This window comes from Gallus gallus, chromosome 7, assembly GCF_016699485.2.
Source record: "Gallus gallus isolate bGalGal1 chromosome 7, bGalGal1.mat.broiler.GRCg7b, whole genome shotgun sequence".
In the NCBI taxonomy this organism is placed as follows: domain Eukaryota; kingdom Metazoa; phylum Chordata; class Aves; order Galliformes; family Phasianidae; genus Gallus; species Gallus gallus.
The window spans coordinates 16,066,728-16,085,411 of NC_052538.1; the positions used below are offsets into that span (position 1 = coordinate 16,066,728).

General features: G+C 40.5%; 2 long non-coding RNA genes across 2 annotated transcripts in view; both read left to right on the forward strand.

Annotated features, from left to right (window-relative positions):
* LOC121111241 overlaps positions 1 to 5,172 on the forward strand; it is a 31,093-nt gene extending 25,921 nt beyond the window's left edge. The window contains exon 5 of the long non-coding RNA XR_005861729.1: positions 1,583 to 5,172. This is a non-coding gene — a long non-coding RNA (uncharacterized LOC121111241). The remainder of the gene's footprint in view (positions 1 to 1,582) is intronic.
* A 737-nt stretch (positions 5,173 to 5,909) lies between these two features.
* On the forward strand, positions 5,910 to 10,480 carry LOC121113408. The gene is made up of 2 exons (XR_005861730.1): positions 5,910 to 7,280; positions 8,736 to 10,480. It is a non-coding gene; the product is annotated as an uncharacterized LOC121113408 (long non-coding RNA).
* Positions 10,481 to 18,684: the final 8,204 nt, after the last annotated feature.

Sequence of the window (18,684 nt, forward strand, 5' to 3'; positions counted from 1 at the left end):
AACTGTATGTTAAGTTTGTCATGAAACCTGCTGGTACAACCATAATTTGTGCATCCAGCCATAGACTGTGTTCTAAATAATTGTCTTTTACTTGACTCTGTTTTCTCTAGTCAGCCTGTAGCTATGTATTTCCTCAGGAATTGTTCACATTAAAAATTACCACACGGTTAACTAATGTTCTGCTTAGCATTTTTGCAAAGAATAATTGACATAGATGCACAATCAATGTTGTCTATACCAACCTAAATTTAGCTGCTTCAGCTCTCATTAATGCAAAAAGTTGCATAAAATGCTATATTCTGATGGTAAAAAGTTTAATAAATGAAGCACAGTTCTGCTCTTCTGTCTTCTATGTTATGCAAAATAAACGAGGACTTGTGCTGTGGAGGGGAGGAAGGATATATATTTTTTTTCAGAAGGGGGAGGAGATGTGAAGGAAAGCTTTGGTAGAGCCACATTCATGACCAAATTTTCAATGAACCTCACAGGGTTTCTTTTTATTTGATACTGCTTTGCCATGAAATTTGAATTCTATTCCTTACTTTTTAATGGTTAATCTATTTTAAAACTATGGAAGCTTAATTGTGACATATGAAAGTTCTTATTTAGGGTGGATTTTTAATTTGATTGCTGTCTTCCCTGCTGTGTAAATAGTCTCTTGAGAACAGATTTTTAAGAGTGCGTGTTCTCCTTTACATTTCACTGTGTAACAATTCCTCTTTACCCATCCTCTCCATCCTCTGAGCAAGCCAAAAGCAGACAATAGATACATACTAATGGAGCTGTGTACTTGCCATCTGTAAGAGCAGCTGCTCTCCTGCATCTGTACAATATGTTGGAACTGAGAGCTTCACTAATCTGCATAATAAGGAGAAGGCTTATCCCACTCTAGCTAATAATCGCAAGCAATCGATGCACTTCATTCCCTCACTGTAGAACACAACAAAGTTTCAATATGTTTACATATTCTCCAGATATACAGAGGTCAAGCAAAAGAATGGACTGCTTATTCTGCCTCGAGCAAACAAAGAAAGGAAAAGTTAAAAAAAAAAATCCTCTTCACTGTCATTTTTGAAACTGTTATCAACAAAACTAAGTATTGTATTCTTATTTTGCAATTCAGATGGAAAATCAAGTTTCTTAAGAACCAAATTAAAATATCAGTGCATTCAGTCAAGCATAGATTTTAAGCTGTCTGTAGTATTGGGCATTTTGGTTTTGTACCGTGACCCCTCTCCCTAGCTCTGACTCCTATGAAAACATTAAATGATGAGCCATCCTGTGATTTCCTCACCCTATGTAGCACTGAATATAATCCAACCAGAAAAGTGCTGGCAATTAATTGTTCTTGGTACTAACTCATAAAACAACCCTCGCAGCTGATTGTACACATATCCTTCTCATAGCTGTTGTGCACATACAGAATTTGATATTCACAGCCATTGTAGAATGGAAATTCTGCCCATGACTCCCATATTGGCAGAAATAGCTGCAGTGCTGTATTACACTGAGGAGGAACAGAGAGCAGGAAAATAGGCCGGGGGTAAGTGATAAGCAGTATTTATTTTCATTTTATTTACAGCAGTAGGATGAGATGTGCATCTCATCTCTACCGGCATCCTTTAGGCAGCAATACTGAGAGTAGTAGAACAATGAGAATGATTCTATGAAGGAAAAAGAAACATGAAACGTGTAGGTAAGAGAGCATCTGCATTCCTGTTGTAAATGCATCAAAATAAAAGAGGTTCTTAGATTTCTTAGAAGATGGTTACAGCTGTACGTTTTGTGGTACTGACAACTTACTCTAGATTAAATAAAGGGGATGATTCTGAAATAGAATGGAAGGAGGCAGTGCTCACAGCACCAGGTCAGCATATAGTTGTTTCACACTCAGCCCGTTTTCCTGGTGGGCAGCCAGTTCTCTCCTGCAGGAACATCCTGGTGGTGCTCATGGGGCTGCCTGGAAAATTCCCTGTTCTATCATGCTGCACGTGATAAAAACTGGTTCAAGAGCAATAATCTGCTGGCAAGCTTGCAGGTAACAAGGTAATTCTGAAAGCCCTTTTGTATACTACTGTAGGGTTAAAAGAAGAACAAACAAAACTTGAATGACATGTTTTGGTACAGTTTATGCTAGGCAAACCACCCAGCTAGCTGTCTGGAGAGACCACGAGCCACATTCACTACAATGGACAATAAAGTGCAGTGTTACTGAAGATACATTTTAAGTCAAAGTACAGTAAGCACATCTTGCTATTTCTTAACAAATGAAATACAGGGATAAAAGGATGTGATGGTTCATTCATCTGCTGACTTAGCTGTGGTCAGTGTTTTAAATCATGCTTGCTCTTCACTGCCTGATACTTCTTATTTTTTTAGTTAGTGTTTGGAAAACTGCATGGCAAGCATGATAAAGAAATGCCATTTTCGTATGTATTTTGTGAGCTATGAATGATAGGAAACAAAACGTTTTTAAATACTTAATTGCAATATCCCTAAGCAAGGTGCCATCTGGAAAACTGTGTGCATGTGTGCTATATGCAACCGTCTATACCCAAATAACGTTTCAGCTTCAACAGAGGTGAATTTTTATGTTTGGGCTGGAGTCAGCTATGTCTCTCTGAATTTCGGTTGTCAGACTAAGTCACTTCTCTTATGAAGCAAATACGCACTTCCCTTTTGGCTAGAATTTCGTGTCCAAATTAATACATCATTGCCTTTTAGACACCCCAAAAGTCATAGTCAAACCATGAATGTTTGGTAATATGGTGTTGGTGATTCTGGAGTAATCATACTTGTGAGAACTCTTGTATTTGCCAGAGTGCAGTCCGTGGATACTGATTAAATGACAAAAAGAGAATTTTCTGAAGAATTGATTGTACACCCGCTCCATGTACAATAACTGTTTAAACAGAATTTAGGGGAAGAAGTTAAATCACATCATTTTTTTTCCCCAAATCTGGGACTTTGTGGCACCAAGTACATTATTTGCAGTATTACAGCTTTATGTATTGCCTGTGATCCTATAGCCATTCATATCACAAAATAGCATTAGACTGATATTTTCACATTTTACACCGCCTTTATGCTCTGAGCTCTACAAAGTGGAAAGAAGCTTGTGAGAAAAGTCAGACCCTGAGGATTTGGAGGTAACATCAGATCCATCCACCTTCCCTCTCACTGTGGTCAGCCAGGCTCTTTGCTCACATCACACTGAAAAAGGAAACAGTGGCTCTAATGGGGGAAAATCAACACAAACCAATGACATCCCCAGATGTCCAGCCTCCATTCGGTGGCTGACAAATGTGCAGCAGATGGTATGAGTGCTCCCGGATGTATTTACGGATCAATGTGAGAGTACGTAAATAAATAACCAACAACAAATGCAAGCCACCTACCTTACTGCCGGTGCCTTGGTGACACTAATGAGGCTGACCTGGCTGGAAACGTGGAGGAAAAATAACAGTGCTATTTTTAAATTTACCTGTGTTGGTGTGCAGAAGGGAAATGCCAAATTCCCTGTTGAGCTGCCTGTATCCTAGGACAAGCCCCTTTCACTCCTAAGGAGAAATTCAGAGGACTAGGTGCATTAATCAGATTATTGTCACCTTCTCTGTAGGTGCAGAGATCCCACCCTGGTTCGAGGAGGGGATCTAACCTCTTCCATCCTCCATACACACGGGAGTGCTGAGAGCCTTGCCGCATCCTGTGGGATGACTTGTGGCCATTATTTGCTAGTTGTTTTCCCTCTGCAGCAAGTTCTTCCTTATTCAAAAGATGCAAGATGAAGAGTAAAGTACGCCTGGCTTTTCATCTCTCTGTACAACATGAACGGTGGTATTAGTGGGAGTCAGACCATGTTTCCTTTTGAAGGAGGTGAGGGGGCAGATGGGGCTGTGGGGTATCCTTGGGGCAGCCACCAGGCTAAGCCCCTGGCCTGCTGTTCCCTTGTCCCACCTGGCTGCGGTGCTGGGTGCTGGAGCAGAGGGAGCACTGGTTTATCAAAGCAAAGGGTTTTGCAGGATTCATGGCTTACAGAAGATTTGTTCTACCCAAAGTCTAATCAAACAGGGTGAAAAAGATCAGTAGAACGTTTTCCAGTGATATTATTCTAACAGCCATCGTTATGATGTGCTCTATAAACAAAAGAGGGCACCGCATGTCTGTCCCTGAAAGATCTCATAGTCTAAATAAAAGTCTTCTCAAGGCTTCCAAGCATGCAGAAGTAGCACAGATATTCCCTCACAGTCCTTAAAGGCAAACCAGCCAGACTCACCTGCTGCCCTACTCTCTGCTAGGTTTTGGTGCTGAAGTTAATTGTATCTCTTCTAAAACGCTTATGCATACACTCATAGGGGTCAGTACTAAGCCCGTTATGTGTGAGATGTATCACATCTGTGAAACGCTGTATTAAAGGCAGTTAGAAACATTTATTATTCCCTGGAAAACCTGGGTTGAAGGTCTTGCCCAGTGAAGTAGGTGACAACAAGCTCCTCAGACAAACGAAGTATGGTTGAATGAGGGAATGCCTTGCAGTTGCATAGCTACCAGCTAACCACCAGAAGCCTTTTAGAAACAGTCTTTCCCAGCACAGCTCCCACACTACAGCGCATTGCAGCCCTTTGCTGGCACAGCCCAGGTGGGCAAGCATCAGTAGCGTGTACAGCAGAGATATAGCCACAGGCATTCCGATGGTCCTGGGCAGCCACATTTGGTGCTCTGTTTCTCCTCCATTTGCCGTGTGAGATTATAGATGTTTTGTTATAGCGGTAGTGTGGAGTTTGGGGCTGAAGTGGTACAGTGCTCTGGACTTAGGAAGTGCTGAACCATACCAACTTTTGTTGTTGAGAGAAGTTTGCATCTGCAAAAAATCAAATTCTTACAAAGATTAATTAAATTTCCTCTAACACATACATTGTGTATAAAGCTGCAGAAGGACTGCAGTGGATATATGGATATTGTTAGCTCCTCTATTGGTTCAGTGAGGGTTATTTTCAAAAAATGAAATGGATATGAACTGAGGTGAATGCACCATCCACTGCTGATCCTGTGCTAAAAAGATCACTCCAGGTGCACTCCAGATGTCCTGACACCCCCTGTACAAAAGCCTACTTACTTGTACCCTATGTAAGAAAATAGCATTTAGTGTTCAATATTGTTGAAGAGGACAAACATATACAATCACATAGCGATAAGTCTAACATCGCCAAAATTAAATACCTACAGAATAGAAAGTAGGTTTTCAGTTCTACAGTAAGCAGCACGTGCTTACAGTAACAGATACTGGCATGTCTTTGAACTGATGTTGGAGGTTTGCACTCAACAGATGACTGAAAAGTCTTGGTTTAATTAATGTTCTTACCACTACCAGTAACAAAAATCAGACCTTCTTGCTTTTGACTTGGAGCAAGAAAAAAATGCAGAAGGTAAGAAAGACTTAAAGATGTTGAATAATTGGTAAAGTCAAATTAGATTTTAAAATATGGTGGGTTTCCTGCCTATAAATGCAATGGACCATTTTTCCCCCTCCTTTACATCATTACCATGCCAGCTGAAATAAATGATGTTACTCCTTTTGGTCTATGATATTGCAGCGATGCCATTTCACGCATCTGAGTGAGAGCAGACTTTGCTTGAATAAGCCTATTAAAAAAATTCCTTGTTTTTGTTGTACCGATGTACGCTGCGTGTGACAGCACAGCAGGTGGCTGTATTGAGGTGAACTCTAATTAATTCAAATCAAAAAGTGAGACCCAGCTAACAAGCTCTACAATTAGCGAATTACATCAAGTGTATGCAAGCATCTATCAGCAAGTGGCTGACTGGCCACCGGTGTCCTCATGGTAGATCCAGCCGATGTGTTATTCATGACTGGATCCTCTCAAACCAATGGGAGCCTTGTGGGTAACTTCCAAGCACTGCTACCAGCGCATGGCCAGAATTTCATCCCACAGGGGCAAAGTGCCCGTGGGAGACAGGAGCACAGGGCGTAGACTGGGATGCTCTGAGCAGCATTTTGTCCTGTTGCTGTCACCAGCGCTTTGCTATGGAATAAAATAACCCACGAGAATATGAGATAAAATGGGTGGTCTTGCTTTGTTACTGTGAGGGAGTCTGGAGCCGTACAGCATATTTATGAACAGTGTAGCCTTACGCCTACTTTTAAAAGCCGTGCTGCAAGTATTTCACCGTGCTTTTCAAAGTAGCTATAAAACATAGGAAAGGCTTAGGGGAAAAAAGATTCTGCTCCCACAGTAAATCAAAAGCGAGCAGACAAAGGTCAAAATACCAAAAGCCACAAGAACATTAACACTTAGGATATAAAGATTTCCTAAGAAACTAATGCTTGCTCTTTCCCCAGATAACGCAGACACCTTATCTTTGGGAGTTTACAAAATGGAGCCAAGCTATACAAGTAACCACTTAACTGAACCGAGGCCTGGATCTTTTAGCAGTCTGCAGTCATTAAAGCTCTCAGAAAGTCTCCCAGGAGCCAATGTGCTTGCTTAAGTATATGCTGTAAAAGGTCCCTGAGATTTACAAGGAACTGCTCCATGCTAAGCTAGGCACCATCTGATAAACAAGCAATTTTAGCTCCAGGCTAAATGATGCTCTTTGAGGCTTTGATTTACAAGGCTGCCAATGATATATTTGTAGTTCTAGGGTAGGTTCTGCTGTGGACCTGCTGTGATTACTCATCCATGAACCAAGTTAGGGCTCAGATCTTCAACCAAGAGGTCAGAAAATTGTCAGCGGAGTAAGAAATGTTTGATAAGGTTTATTTAGATGCTAACAGCATTAAAAAAAATAAATTAGGCAAACAGTGGTGAACAATTCTTAAGCTTTCTAGGGACCAATTTTTTTTTCCTTTTTTTCTTTTTCTTTTTCTTTTTAATACTAATTTAAAATGTATTTTGAGTCAAAAAGATATGAGAGTAAGTCCAAAATTGACTTTCTTGACTGATTTTACTTTCATTAGGTGATCTTTTGGAAAGAAGAGTACACTGAGTTGAACATCTTGAAATAGAAAGTACTAACTTAGAGTCTATGAAATTTCTCAGTCCTGTTATACTTCTCCCAGCATCTAAAAAACAGCCTGGAAACAAACAATATGAGAGAATTCATATAAACGTAAGAAATTTAGATTAAAAACACAAACAGGCTCAGGGGAAGGAGGGCAGAACCCAGCATTTCAGGAATGTGTTGCTTTCATCGTTCTTTCACCGCTCCAAGATCCGCGGGCCCAAACCTGCACACTGCTGAGCACCTCCTGAGAAGTGGTGAGTAGCCTCAACTGCTGCTAAAAGTGGGGATTTCTTAGAAGCTCCTCTAACTTTGCTCTCAGAGGTACACTATTCATAGAATTAAAAAAAAAAACAAACCAAAACTGTAAAATGTGATTTTAGCCTTGCTGCTATGACACGACCAAGCCTTGTTAAAGGCAGTATAAACACAGAAGTTTTAGTTAGGGACAAATGCGGCATTAATTTATTGCTTTGAAACACAACTCGTGTTTTCTGGAGTTCAGAAATGTTCTGTAGCACTAACAATTGAGCTTGTTTAATTAATGTCACTGGAAAATGCTGGAAAATGCTTTTAGTTATCTCAAAACCTGTAGACAACTTAAAAACGCATATTTAAAACTCCGCTATATTTTTCTGGATGGTTTTCAAATTTAAAACCTTTATTTCTGTAACTTTTGATCTAATTATTTCCAAAAGTGCTTTGATTTTAAAGTGAACTCTGCATAAAGCCTTCCGAATGCCCAGTTTTGCTTTGCCTCAATACCTACCTAGATTTGCCTCCTTTAAACAGTTTGTCCATTGAGCTCTTCACTTTGCAAGTGTCATACGACAGGCAACCCAATGCCCTGGCTTCTTACAAAGTTTAACTGAATTCCTCCTGAGGTTTATGATTTCATAGAGCAGAGCAGGCCTTTATCAAATGGTCAAATGACTGTAAGAAAACAGCACACTGTTCCTAAAGGCACCTGAGACGTAGCGGAAGGGGCTCCTGTCAGATGTACTGTGCTCCCTGTTTGGGGGCACGTGTAAAAAGATCTTTGCATTTTTAACAAATACTGTGCAAACTGTGCACACTTTGGGCAGCACCGGGTGGCCCTGCCTGTCAGCAGCACTCCACCTGCTTCGTACCGGCAATAACGTCCTGCATCATCTGCAGATAGTGTGTGTGATGCACGCCGAGCTGTGTCAATAGCCTGATAATGCAGATGTCCCATGGGAGATTTCCACTTCACAAAGGTCCCTATTGAAGTTCTGACAGCGTCAGGAAAATGGCTTTTAATTGAGGCAGCCTTGATGCTGTGCACTGGCTGCCTTCCAGTGAGTGCTTGTGTTAGTCCTGGGACACAAATGGGATTCACAGATCCACAATGAATGGTGCATACATAGAATCATATAATGGTTTGGGGTAGAAGGGACCGTTAGGATCATCAAGTTCCAATTCCCCTGTTATAGGCAGGGATACCTCCCTGTACGTATACCTGTTACATGTGTAATGGATGTGGAATATGGTATCAAAGTTCAATTAACAGTGTAGGAGATCACGTAAAGGCAGTCTGACTTTTGAAGCAGTTCATAAGAACACTACTGGTTAACTTGGTTTCAAGCCTATATGTAAATTTAAATTTGTGTTCAGTAAAATGCTACTAGAAAAAGAAATGATTTCTAAAACACAGCTTTTACCACCATCATTTTTTATCTGCCTTTTTATAGAGAGGACCTCTGTGGGATCTGATTATCTAAACTGGACATGAATGTCTGAATTCAGAAGTGGAACCTGTGAGAGAGCCACTGCCAGGAGTGACTCGGTGTAAGAGATCACAGATGGTTGTCTGTGGCATTTCTGAGGCGAAGACCTCGAATGTTTGAACAGCTCCTTGCCCCAGCCTGTTCCACCGATGACCACCCGACCCCACATTTGTGTATTGGTTTCCCTGTCCAGTCTCAGGGTGTCGGACTGACAAACCCAAAGCAGGTTGTCTCCACCCCACTCTGCTCCTGGGGTTTTTCTCACCCCTGGAGGTGAACTTCGAGATGCTCTGGCCTTGTCCTGGCTGTCAAGGTCAGATGAATGTGGAATCTGAATCCTCATGAATATCATTATGCCCCAGAATTTTCCCAAATTCCAAATGCTGGGACCTTTTCCAGTCCTTTGCAAGGCTACTCATCTCGAAAAATAAAATAAATTGGTAAATCTCCATTCCAATTCCGGAAGATAGAATCTAGGCAGCTCACAAAAATGTGAAAATATGCAAAGTAAACAGATTGTTTCTGACAGTAACAACCCTGCGATTGCATAAAGCATCATCAAATTGCAACATGCACGTATTAAGCTTTGAGAACAACTGAATTCACAGTGACACATTCTCTGCTCTTGAATTCATTATCACACATGCTCAGCTCGGAGATTTGCAGTATTGCACCTTGTTCTCGAAGGTGGTCTCCAAAGGAGCTCTCTATTATCAAGGTAATCTCATTTAGGTTCAATTTTCTCAAGTTCTTTGTGAGTTGTAGGGAGAATTGTAGCAAGGGTGGGGCAAAAGGGTGCCAAATAGAGATAAGTGCATTCAAGCCCTTCTTTTGGTTCCGCCACCTGGAAGATACCCAGAGCAAATCTGTAAGAGGTACTGGAAGGAGCTGGTGAAAGGCTGAAAGGAGGTGTACTGCAGTGCCCTGACACCCTGCCATGGTCAGCTGGGCTGATCCACATGCACTATTCCCTTTGTGATGGATACTTTATTAAGTAGAAATTCTTAGGGAAAACAAAGCAAAACAAAACCAAACCAAATCATCTCATTCACTGTGCAAATGGTAATAACAACTCGCCAGAAAACAGTAAAAAGACAGAGATAAGTACTTACAGACATTAAAGCTGGGCTGTCATCCCCCCTAATAAACACCCTAATAAATTTTCATTCAAATACAAGTAAGTACATATGCTATGACAACGACACAGTCTTGTCTCTGGCCGTTCTGCTGGGGATTCCTTAGATCAACATGCTAATGGACACTCTTATAGGCATTTTTAATAGTCTAATATATTATCAGGATGTAGAATTTTCAAGTATTTTTAATTGATGTGGCTTCTGTTAGTTCTACTGGACAGTCTATTAAAGTATTTTTCCACTTATTCTAAGAAAATATATACATGCAGATGTGCATTTTGTGCTGGTCATTAGACACCATTAATGCATATATAAATAGTTTTTTATGGTTGTCTTTTCCAGAAGTAGTTATTTTTGTTGTGTTTAGAATCTGAGAGCTCTCTTGTAATAATATTTATTTGAGGTCAGAATAAAGGTTACGCTGTGATAGAACACATTCTCTATAAAACGCACATGCTAAAGCAGTACACAATTTATTATCTATTTACATTCGTTTCCTTGATTTTATAGAATTGATATTTGAAGATGAGAAAGTTGATGCTCTATTTATTAAAAGTAATTTGAGCTGCTAAAGGGTTTTCATTTTTGTTTGTTTGGCTTCACTCTAATGTGCTTATTTACAGAATTCATTTCTTCAGTTCTCGCGGAGGCACTAAATTACATCTTTCAACAAGAACATTACTTCCTTTCCAGAGAGGCACCATGCTGTCATAGCAGGGGCTGCAGCGCAGCCACAGCCAATAACGGCTGCAGACTGATGGATCTCCACGGTGCTAGGTCTCCCCAGGTCCCGCAGAAGGTGCTGGGCAGAGGGCAGTACCTGAGCACTGCTCTGAGGGGACATTGGGGCGGTGCAGGAAGCGGAGCTGCCAGTGGGGCCAGCAGCAGTGCCTGCCAGCGTGCGCCCTTCTGCTCCTCTGCACAATCAGTTGTGTGTGTGTATATGTACACATATATCTATACCTATACACACGCACATAAATATATATGCACACACCATGCTGCTGGCTAGTTATACCTCAGTGCCACAGAGTGATACTGAGCACCTTTTCTGTGCATCAGCAATAGGAAGGCAAAGAGACCCAGGTATATTTTGGTAAGGACTAAGGAATATAATCAGTATCTTCTACTTTGCCCCTAATTATGCATTATAAATCACCAGGGCTGTCTGTCAAGGAAAGTGTTGTGCCACAACTATGCTTGATGTTTAAGTACTGAGATACATTTCTAGATGACTGTCTGAGAGTACAGCTCAGATACCCGCCGACAAATGAGACTTGCATTTATTGTACTATTCCAGCTCCTATTAGCATTCAAGAGGCTTTTTGGCAGTGTACTTCAATGTACTCACTGGGTCTGCAGTGAACTGTTTTAGTCCATGATTCAAATGATTATCAGCAATAATAGCATTTCTAAAGCAATAGCACTTCAGTAAAAAGACAAAGACCTATTCAAAGGGCATGCTGCACAGTATGGGCTATATTTTGAGAGTATTCCTTCTCACATAAATGCTTCTTTAATCTTTGGGCCAGCTGTGCTCTCCTGTTAGCACAAGTCTGTCACAGTGTGATAGAACTACATCAGGCATTTAGCTCTGTATAACCATACTTTAGAACCATGCTTGCACCTATACACCTTCATGCAAGCTTTCTTACACAGGATGACTTGCTCCTGGTCAGCAAGTGCCAGCATGTGCAGGAAAAGCTCCCATGCACACCTGTCAGAACTGGACACCTCATGAGCCTGGTGCCAAGCAGAACCCAGCTGCAGGGAGGAGCCTGCAGCCCGGGAGCCAGGAGAGCAGCTGTGCTGATGGCAGGGCAGTGGGAGTAGGTGGGGTGGGTTACCCAGATCAGGAGCTACATAATGGCTTGGGGCTGGATTGGCTTAGTGGTGGTTTTGCTTTGTATGTGAGGGGTCTGTGGTGTTATGCTAGTTTGCAGGTAGTCAGTTTTTTTTTTTTTCTTTTATGAGGTTTCCTATTTTATCATTTGTTTGCAGTTTTGCTGTGGTGCTGATGATATGGGGTGCTTTAGTATGGACTTAGGGTCAGGGCTTGTCTTGCCCTGTAGGAATGGAAGGGCTGTATCTCTTACAGGGTTTCTGGAAGGAGAGTGAGAACCTATGCTTTTTTCCTTGGCAGATGTCTCATTTTGCTTTCTAGCACTAACTGGCTTGACTGGCAGCATTTCTGTTTTGCTATTTGTGTTGTGCTCAGTACTCTCGTTGTATGCTAAAGAAGTTAGGGTGAGTCTTGATTGACTCAGCTCAGTAAAGTAAAACTGGAGAAAGAAAGAGCCCTGTTAAGTGAGGTGGTGAGGCTGTCTCTGCATCAGCCAGCACAGCTGACCTAAGTGAAAGCTGTTATGAGGGAATCACCCCTGTTTTCTTGCTGGTTTAAGTTTCTTGGCTTGTTCAGGCTTAGCTCTAATTTACCTGTGACTGTCATGAAAATTTCTTTATGGACCTATTCTTTTGTTGAGTTATCTGTTTACTCAATAGTTGGTTGCTGATGAAACTATGCCACTGGAGGCAAGGATAGCTGAAGCTGATGTTGGTGAAGCTTGATGTGATTTCAAGCGAGAGATATGAAGTTTTCTGATGACTGTGGTTTCTTCCTTTGTCTATACATCAGGTTTATGCTAACTTATCCATCTAGGCCCTTGACTGTTAGTTGTTACGATCTGCAGAGATCCCAAAGTAGGTGAGGGCTAAGTCTTGGCGCTGGGTAACAGAATATTTAAGTCAGTCTCTCTAATGGAAAGAGCGAAAGGACTGTGCTGTCTTCTTTTCTACTGCTGTCACATGCTGCTGCTACTTTAGAAATTCAATTTTTAAATTTTTTTTTTAATCCTAGGAGACAGTCATGAAGAAGAAGAGAATGAGAAAGCACTCCTGTCAGGTGACGTAAAGCTCGTGTTTGGTTACCAGGAGAAGTGAGTGTGTGAGTAACAGAATCTGAGTTCTTCTACCTTGTGTTTACTTTTCTTTGCAGTAAAGTAGGCAAAAATAAGTCAAATGTATCTATCATTCCTGAACGTGTAATCAAAAATGATGGGCCTCACAGAAGCTTTTTTCATTACAATTCAGTGATAATAGAACTTTACTCATGTTAAAACCAGAGACTAAACCTGAAGCTAAGTTAGAACTGCAGTCCTGAAAAGGTATTCGAATGCATCAGTTTAAAAACAAACAAAACCAACCCTAGATTATGTGAAGCCATAGCCTAGTTCTGCTCTTGTTGAAGTGAAATGAAGTTGGGGTTTGGGGAAGTTTTCCAATCCTATGTGCTGCCTTGCTAGTGGGAATGCATTTGTGGCTTTGATGCTTTTAATTGAAGATAGAAAGAGTTTTCCAGTGAGCATCTTGGGCAAAAGTTCTCTTGGTATTGATTGAGGACTGCTAGAGTGGAGATGGGGAAGCAATGATGTGATGTTCACAGAGCACCTGGAGAAACTGGGTGAGTATTTGACCAGAAATAGTGGATGCTGCAAACCTGCATATACTTCTGTGATTCAAAGTGATTAGTGATAGGACTCAGTAGGTCTGATTGATGGTTGGACTCGATGGTATGGAAGGTCTTATTCCAACATAAATGATTTTATGCTTCTGTATTATGGTCTTTGTCCTCGTGTTATGGCTATGCTGTCTTTATTTATGAGGAATGCAAAATTAATTGGTTATTGGAAACCAAGTATAAGCTGAAATATGAATGCTTAATACTGTTTTGGAATACTTTGATAAGTGAGGGGAGAAATTCATTGTAGATCTTAAAATGTATTTTGCTAGATCTTAAAGCTTTGGCTCTCCTGGCAGTATTTAGTTTGTTTAGTGGTAGGAAGGCAGATTCTATCTTTTAGGAAAAAAAAATGAGAGAAGCATATGCTTTCCATGGTATTTATGAATAATTATCTTTAATCATAGAATGACTTGGGATGGAAGGGGCAGCAAAGATCACCCAGTTCCAACTCCCTGACATGGGCAGGGCTGCCACCCACCAGATCAGGATGCCCAAGGCCCCATCCAATTGAGCCTTGAATGTCTCCAGGGGTGGGGCCTCCACAGTTTCTCTGGGCAGCCTGTGCCACTGCCTCACTGCCTTCTGAGTAGAGTTCCTTCCTAACATCTGATGAATTGCTGGCCCAGTTTACATCAGCAGAGGATGTGATCCTATTCAATGTTATCTCTAAGATTGCTGTTTGTGTTTTTGTTTGCTCAAATTAATACTGTCAGGAGGTATTTATACTCAATTCTATTTCTTAATGTTATTTACAACTCTGGACTTGAAGAGGGGGATGAGAAGAAACGCGATTGAGTCCTCTATTTATCTGCAAGTGTGACAAATGGCTTTTAATTGTGAGAGATCTTTGTCAGATTAGTTTGTGTTGAAAATACTTATTAATAAAAGATACCTCAGACTCTGCTCTGTTTGTGTTAATGGTGCCCCTGGTGAAGTCAGTGGAAGTTGTGTAATGAGTTCAAAAAGTTGGATCAGAACCTGTGAGCCCTCATCTCCATTTTTCTGATGTAATTAGGATAAGTTGCCTGATGCTATTAAAATGTGCATGAAAAAAAAACAATTCCCAACACAAAGAATTTGTGTTCTTAATGGCTAAAGCAAAAACTAAAAAAGAAATGCAGGGAATTAGATACCTTTTGTAGGGCAGAACCTGACTTTGAGGGAGATGCAGCAATGTGGATGGAGCCCTGAAGCAAAGTGGCTGGTAAACCTCTCTTCCTTGAGTCTCACAGCTGATTGCTGCATCATAAGGCTGGGACAGGTATGTCCTCAAAGTGGGTCCTGCCATAAACTGAAATTCAGTCCTATGGTTGCTATCCATTTGACTGACGTTACTGACAGTAACTGGGAGCACTGAGCTGAGGTTACTGCTCCAGAATATTCCCAGTTTCAAGTATCTGGGACAGCAAGTACATTGTTACGGATATATAATCAGGAAAGGGGAATTAATGTTCAGTTATCAGATGGGGAAACTATATTTACTCGTTGAAAGAATACTTCAGTTATAAGAAAGTAGCATTTTAGGTGCTGAAGACATTTAAGACATTGATTTCTACTTTGAGCACCCAGTGAGATGCAGAGAATAAGCAGCAGTAATTGGTGTGTTTAGCTTTGAGGTGATGGTGGGTACTTTGTTGTCATAGATTGGAAGCACCTTAGTGATTAAGAATTTTTGACTTGGGTAGAGATTTAAGTGTACAATTTTCTTTGCAGTGTTACGTGTAGAAATATTTTAGATGTGTTTGAAGCAACTGCAGGCCAGTCGTGTGTTGTGATTGAACAGGTTTTGGTGAGTTGCAATGTAGTATATAATAGTTGTATCTCAGATTGATGAATTGATTAGGGTAAGAGAAATATGTACACATCACGCTTAAAACAATTTTACAATAGCATTGTGTGGTAATGAACCAAGTTAGTTTCTTCTATTACCTGCCTTATTAGAGTAATAATGTGCAGATCTTGTTTCACAGTACAGTTATAAAATTTTTTGACATGTAAATTCACTGAAGTTCTTCAAGCTTGTATTGATTTTTTTTTTTAAAGAATTGGTTTATTTGACCTACCTTAAGTTGATTTTATTTTTTTCCCCTCCAGGAAAATCAATATAATAAAATAATTCTTTCCTGCTGTACTCTTCTTCACTAAGCTCTTTTGAGAACAGTCAGAAAATCTTTCCTTCAATTATTTCAGACTTGTTTGTATTAAATCCTTTCAAAGGGACCCATGTAAATGTGCTACTCTAATAAGGACATCTCCCTATGATAGAAGCTAAATAAAATTTTACATTTAAGGTGAGTAAGAACCAGTTATGGAGAAAATTGTTCAATATATGTTCCACCCTAATTTCTTTTTCCATGCAAAAAGCTGCTGCAGCTGTAAAGTAGGAGAGGAGTTTAACAATACACTATGCATAATTCATGCTTTTGGCCTTCTGTCTGCCTTTTTCTGGAATCCTACATATTTAGATTAAGTAAAATTATTCTTGCCTACTATCAATACAGTTTGTTTTCAAGGAATATAATGCAACATATAACAGACACTACTTGGAACAAAATACCATTTTCAGTTCTGCATGACAGATCCTGACTTAACACTCTTGGAGTTCTGTATGTTAGAATAACAGGGCTTTGAAAAGAGTTTTTCTATATTGTAGTGATTCACTTCATATTCAGTGGAGGTTTAGATGACTTTTCACATAGTTATTGTTGAAGTTTTGCCAACTGTTAGTTTTGATAGAAGTTTGATTTTGCTGCTGTTCATTAGCATTTAAAAAACAAGCCATTACTTCTATGCTTTAGGTGTCATTTCTATGACCAAAAGCTATTTTCTGTTGCTGGGCAGGAGCCTTGCCTTCCCAACAGAAGAAAGGTGGTTTTTGAGATATCCCCACCAGGTATTTTAAATCTCATAGCCTTTCAAGGCAGTAATTCAAATCAATGTGCCTTGAAAAGATCAAGGTGAATTATGAACTCTTGGCTTTTGGAATGCAAGTGCTGGGCCTTCTTTTTAGATTGAACTGGGACTTGTTATTCAATTTTTTTTTTTTTTTTGCCTACCAGCCTTCTGCTGGAAATAGGTTTGTAAAAACCCCAAATGAAACCAGCTACAGCTTTGAAACAGCAGAACTGGAAAGAATGCTATATATATAATATTGCCAGTCTGGAATTATACACCAAAATTAAGTCCTTCTCTCCAGTCAAGGGATGTGAAAGTTTCAGTTTCCTTACGCTAGTCTTCTGAGTCTTTGTGGTGCTTTTTGAGACTCTTTTTTTCAGCCTTTGACTGAGACCTAATCTTCCGTTTAGAATATTTAGTATTTATTCATTATAATATCGTATTCCATTTAGCAATTACAGGGCTGAATTTCTCCTTAAGCTTTTCCATAGTAAAGCTTTAGGAATAATACTCATGCAACTGAATATTTGAATTACTGGGTTAGAGAATAATTCAGATTCTCCCAGTTGCTTATACTGGGGAGCGGAGTGTGTGAGTTTGAGCATCACAGTTGGAACTGAGTTGGTCTACAGATGTACCCGTAAGGTGTTCTTCACAATACTTTACCAAATGTTTCAGTGTTCCCCCTGCTTCAGTTTATGCTTGCAGAAAGAAAAATGAAAACAAATATTCCTGCACTTGTAAAATAAAGCAAAAATTCTCCCTCCTTGGAATACTGTAGCTGCTAGTGTTTCAGGTGTTGTAAGCTAGGGCTGGAAGATAACGGGGAAGAGACTTTCCACCCTTAAAAATGTGAAATTTGCCTTTATCTCTCTGAAAATACTTAATGAAAGGCAGGAATTGGTCCCTGATGGCTAATTCACTGTCACAGACAATACCAGCGCATCCTTCCTGAACTGTTTTTATTTACCCATACTATTACTTGAAAAGAATAATACTGTGAGTGCAACTCCCCCAGAGGTCTCCTATTTCGATATAGATCCAAAGTCTGAATTTGTATCAGAAATCCCAATGTGAAAGCTCTCTTGGTTTTGTCTGCAGTTACTTAGCTGTCCTAGCAAGTGAAATCTAGCACTGTATCAATTGGTTTAATACATCATTGCAATGATGTATTTTGGTTGCAACACCCAGGCCCTCTATGAAGCAGCCATTCTCTACACGGGGTCAGGATTGCTTTTGTAGGAACTCTTTTACTGGCTTGCGTACGCCAAGGCATCATACCTGACTCTGTGCCATACAGCATCTCCTTGACAGTCATAAGTGCCCAGCTCTGTACATGAAGCTCCATTCCCAGCTGTACTGCTGCTTCAGGGAGAGCTTTTGTGGTTGTGTCAGGCTTCACCAGTTTGTGCTCTGAACTCCTGAGCTGGGCAGCAGCTCTCCTACCCATGCACGTTCTCTTGAGCATTCCTCCTTCTCTGACAAAGGTTTTTTTTTTTTGCTTCCAAGGTAGAAATCCACTAGGTGTGAAGAAGCTTAAGTGTCTGAAAGGTACAGTTCATACTGTTCTTCTCAGAGGTATTGCCTACTGTCATAGACTTCTGTAGTAAATATAGCTAGAGTAGCAATGAAAAGGGCAAAATATGTAGTCACCACGAATTTAAACATATTTCAAACAGCAAAGCCTCTAATCAGTGTAATTCCTGATTGCTATCATAATGCAAATGGTGAAAGCTTAGTGTTTCCCATGAATTTGTATGTTCAAACATATCTCCGTAGTTATTTTAGTCTTTCACTGTCAGTACAGAAAACTCCTCTGATTGCTTCAGGTGAGCTCTAAGAAGAGGGAGAGAAATGGCTGGGTTTGATTGGGAGCTACTACAGGCAGTAAATGGAGTAAAAAATTCATCTGTTGGACCAAGGTGAATTCCTGGGAGAAAGATCTGTTCTTTGCAGCCTTAGGGGCAGAGCTGGGGTGGTGCATATGTGCCCAGCAACAGAGGTTGGTGTTTGCATCTATAGCTGTGAGTACCTCAGAAAGCTTCTGTCTAACAGTCCCAAACTGCCCATTTGAATGGGTCAGCATCGCAGAAAGAAAACATGAACAATATTATAACCAAAACAAATATGTTTACTTACCATGTAAAAACATTGGAAGGGTCAATTCATTGCTCTGGAACATCTTGAGTGGTTTCGTATATTGCTTAACAGTGACATCGTGATCTGCTGTTAGTGACTGATAATGATCTGATGCAGCCCGTATGGGAGTTGTTGAGTGGTAGCCTGAACCCCTGATTGAGCAGCTGGGGCAGCACCCGGTCAGCCCTGGGAGCACAGGTGAAGGCAGTTTAGCTGTGTGACT